We start from the raw sequence: 5,253 nt of genomic DNA on the forward strand, positions 1-5,253 counted from the left end.
TGGGGCTTTTGGGTGTAAATTTTAGTTTATGATTTTGACTTGAGGTTAGTGGGTTTATGTTGAAAATATTATGTTTAGGCTAGATTTGAAATTTGGTGTAGTTTAGAGTTCATTTGGTTTGATTTGAGTCTTGTTTTGTTCAAAAATAGGTGGTTTGGGGGTTTTTTAGTGTAGAATTTATTGTTGAATTTGGTTTAAAGATTAGTGGGCTTTGATTAGAAATATTCGGAATGGCTAGATTTTCCGGTCAAATCAATTTTCCGGCGAGATTCAAGCTATTCCGGGCTACTCCATAGATTCCGACGGTTACCTTTGTTCGAGTTAAGAATGGCGCGTCCTGCTTTTAGCGAATACTGATTGATTTCGTATATGTACACTGTTTCTGTTTCTCCCCGCGCGTGTTATCTACTGGTTATTTCATTTTCTTTTTATGTTATTTTTCTTTTTCTTTATTTTCTTTTATATTACTGTTATTTCTTCTTGATTGTGCGGCCGAATTGTAATCAGTATATGTGACTGCGCTGCTGTCCATTTCCTTTCCGCACCTCCTGTTCTTATTTTGTTTACAGCGCATTTACAATTTCTTTTTTTGTTTATTTTCTTTTTTTGTTTATTTGGCAAAGTTTAACAGATTAAAAAAAAACCTCCAGAATTAATTTGTCTAATTTGATTAAGTTAAAAATTAAGTTTCCGCGAACATAAATTTAGTCCTTGGGACGAATCTTATATTACTAAAACGGGATCGTGCACTTGCGATTAATTTCAAAATCTTATTTTGAGCACATCAAGTTTTTGGCGCCGCTGCCGGGGACTAAAATTAATTTTCGCGCCTTAATTTTTAATTTTTCGGATTAGTTTTTTTTTATATTCTCTCTCTTCTTTTGGTTGAATTTTAGGAAATTGGAGGAATATGAGCTAGCTTGGAATAAGTGGAGAATATTCTTGGAGTATTGGAAGCTTTGCTTGGGTAACTTGTATCTCTCTCCTATTTCATTTTTTTTTAATTTAGAAAATCACCAAAAAAAATCTGAAAATTGAAAAAACACAAACAAATCAAATATTTAAAATCCAAAAATATTAGATAGACTACATACTTGTTGCATCATGCATTTAATCACAGGAGATTATGCAATTTTTGTTTTTAAATTTTCGTACCTATAATTGTGGTGATCGCTGGAGGACCCCAAGGTACGTGAATTTCTTCCTTTCTTTAGATTAAATCACGTAGTGTAGAAGCATCCATAAATGTTAACCGCTTTTATTATCTCGTTGTGTGGAGCATCATTCAAATAAATCTTAAGGGCAAAACCACTCATAAGATAAGGGAAGGGATTTCATCACTCTTTCCTTAGCCCACAACGACTTAATTCTTCATTTTGCATACCCTTTCCTTTAATAAAATTGAATTAGACGTTAGCCCCTAGGATTTCGCGCTCAACTAGGAAGGTTCCTAAAGAACGAGGTAATCTTTAATTATTCCGACTTTTTGGTGTCTAAGGCTAGCGAAAGCTTACCTGGCCAATTAAGGTTTGGTGTCTAAGCGCGGAGATTGGCCTCTTGGCAATGCCTGCTCCAAACTGGCCAAACCGGTCCGAATAATAATTGATTTTACCGAGTTTTTGGTGGTCCTTAAAGTTAGGATCAAGGTCTAGTTCATTTTATTAGGGAACCCTAGATTTAGGTTTTTCTTTCTCTTTTACACCCTTTATTTTGTGTGTTTTACTTTTTCGCATTTATTTGCTACATGTTTATCGTTTATGCGAACTACTTGGGTTAGGAACGAATCATCTAGATTAGTAAGACCGATAGTCGAGATTCCTTCTTCTTCGTCTTCTTCGGACTCCGAACCCATAGAAGCTAGCAATTCGATATCAAACATGGCCGTGTCTCTTAAAGACCGTTGTTACCCGTCTCGTTCAAGTCAACCTTCGTGCATCACCCTTCCTCCCGTAAATGGGAACAATTTTAAAATCAAAGCTCATCATATTAGCATGTTACCTAAATTTACCGGGAGTGAGGGTGAGGATCCTTATCTTTTTATCCAAGAATTCGAGGAAGTTTGTTCCCTCCAAAAGCTCCACCAATTAACGGAAGATTCGATTAGACTTAGGCTCATTAATTTTGCGCTTAAGGAGAATGCGAAAAAATGGTTATATAGTCTTCCCGTTAATTCTATTTCCACGTGGGAGGGGTTCGTTGTGGTGTTTCTTAAAAAGTATTTTCCAAATCATAAGACTACTCGAATTACAAATGAAATAAATCAATTTCATCAAAAGGAAAATGAGTCTTTTTGGATTTTCTTTGACCGCTTCAAAAATCTTCTTTCACAATGCCCCCACCACGGATTAGAAAAATGGAGACTTTGCAAGATAATTTACGAGGCCTTAGATAGTCAAACCACTGCGTTATTAGAGTCTATGTGCCAAGGTAAATTCATGGAAAAAGATGAGGATTGTTAGATATAATTGATGATTACTAATGTTCTTAAAGTTTGCTTTAGAACAGGAATCATCAGAGTTTAATCTGGAAGCTGATTAGAGTTTAGTAAAGTCTGACAGAGTTTGATAAAGTCTGATCAGAGTTTACATAGTCAAGACTCGTCAGAGTTTACACGTGGAAAGAGCTCAGAAGCGGATATACTTCAAGGAAGGATAAAAGCTGAGGAGTGATTTGCTGACTATGGAAACTAAACAGAAAACTGGAGCAATCTTTGATTGATAGAATACATAGCAGATTTATAGGATATCAAATCAGAGATTGATTTTGTAACTGTGTCTATATAAACACAGATTAGGGTTACTCTATATGAGTTGAGTTATCGAGTATATTGTTAAGAACCCTAGCAGCTCTTAGTGATACATTATAAGTCACTGAGAGAGTTTTTGTAACCATTAAAGCTTTGTGAATAAGAGTTTATTATTTTCAATCTCTTATATTGTCATACTGTGTTACAGATTGTGATCACTATATCGTTTTATATAGTGAGTTTATAGGACCTAACAAGTGGTATCAGAGCCAGCTCTGTTAAGATTACTACAGTGAGATCTTAATCACAATCATGTCTGAAAAATCACAAGCTTCGTCCTTTAGAGTTCCAATCCTTAAGGCATCTGAATATCCAGTCTGGAAAGAGAGAATGATTATATTCTTAGACTCTGTTGATCCAGAATACCTTGACAGGATCTATGATGGACCACATATGCCTACCAAGCTCTCTGTTGGGATTGCAGATGAACCTCAGAAGATGGTTCCAAAAGAAAAGAAAGATTATACCCCTGAGGACATCTTGTCAATTGGTAAAGATTCTAAGGTGAAACACCTTCTGCACAGTGCCCTTGATAATGCAATGTCTAATAGGGTGATTGGGTGCAAAACTGCTAAACAAATCTGGGATGCTCTGGAAACCAGATGTCAAGGAACTCAAGCCATCAAGAAGAACAGAAAAACCATCCTCACACAGGAGTATGAGCACTTTGACTCAAAATCTGGTGAGTCCTTGACAGATCTGTATGACAGATTTGTCAAACTGTTGAATGACTTATCTCTGGTGAATAAGGAATATGATCTTGAAGATTCAAACCTCAAATTCCTTCTGGCTCTTCCTGAAAAGTGGGATTTGAAAGTCACCACAATAAGAGACAATCTTGATCTTGGAGAAATGTCTCTTGATGATGTTTTTGGAAGACTGAAGACCCATGAACTTGAGATGGAGCAAAGAAGCAAACGTCATGGAGGCAAATCAAAGTCTGTTGCTCTGAAAGTTCAAGAGGAAGCTGCTAAGAGCAAAGGAAAAGCTCATGTCACAAAGTCTGACATTGAGTCATCAAACTCTGATGACTCAAACTCTGATGTCTCAGACTCTGATGACAGTGATGGTGAGATGATGCAGTTAGCAGCATTGATGGTGAAAAGCTTCAAGAAGTTGGCTTACAAAAAGTTCAACAAAGGCAAAAGTTTTTCAAGGAAAGACAGAAACTCTGACAGAGTTTATGATAAGAAGAACTTCAAGAAGAATGAGGGCAAGGAAGGGAAAGCTGGAAAGGCTGACAAGTATACCTGTTTCAACTGTGGTGAAAAGGGTCACTTTGCATCTGAATGCAAGAAAGCCAAGAAGGAAAAAGAAAAAACCTTTATCACCAAGAAAGGAAACTGGACAGATACATCTGATTCAGAGGAAGAAGTCAATTATGCTCTGATGGCAAACACTGACAACAACTCTGAATCTACTTCAAAGGTACCTCATTCTACTCTTGCCTTTGATACTGAAGATATAACTGAGTTAAGATTGTTTCTTAAAACTTTGCATATCAGCTTTAGAGATCAGACTTTAGAAAATGAAAGATTAAAATCTGAAACTCTAAGTGTGAAGAAAAGGAATGATTATCTAGAAAAAGAATTAGTTCAAATGTTGGAAGTTCAGAAAGAAAGAGATGATGCTGTCATTATCAAAGATGAATTATTAAAGAGGTATGCATCTCTTCAATCAGAACTTGCTAAGGAAAGGGAGATCATTAAGACATGGACTAATTCAGGCAAAACTACTCAGGATATCTTAGGTAGTGGAAACTGGAAGAAGGGACTAGGTTACACTGATAACTCAGAAGCTGAGTCATCAAAAACAGAGTTTGTTAAAACTCAAAAACCTAAGGTTAAACCTGTTAAATTTGTTGCTGAATCCTCTAAGTCTAAACAGAATAGACCAAAATCAGAGATTAACAACAATTTAAAATCTGATAAGCCCAAACAGGTTAACATAGGACTGATGACTCAGAAACAGCTTAAACATAAGCTTAAAGAGGTAAAGTCTGATGACAAAAACAGGGAACCTAGGAAAAATAGAAATGGCAAGATTGGAATAGACAAGAGTAATAACTACATGCCTATTCCAAATGCACCTAGGAAGACATGCCATAACTGTGGGAATACTAATCATATTGCTAATTTTTGCAGGAAGAACAAGGACATTAACTCTTTACCTACAAAGTCTGGAGTTAGAAAAAGTAGTATTAGATATAAACCACAAGATCCATGTTTTCATTGTGGTAGTTTATGGCATTCTATTTATACTTGCAAAGAATATCATAGTTTGTATTATGATTATTATCAATTGAAACCTTCTTTAAAGGTTAATAAAAACTCTGCAAGTACAAACTCTGTTTCCAGTACAAACTCTGTTGCAAAGTCTGTTAGCTCAAACTCTGATAATAATAATTATTCCGCTGCAAAAGCTAACAAACTTAATAAGGCCAAGGG

This window comes from Daucus carota, chromosome 4 (assembly GCF_001625215.2).
Source record: "Daucus carota subsp. sativus chromosome 4, DH1 v3.0, whole genome shotgun sequence".
Taxonomy (NCBI): domain Eukaryota; kingdom Viridiplantae; phylum Streptophyta; class Magnoliopsida; order Apiales; family Apiaceae; genus Daucus; species Daucus carota.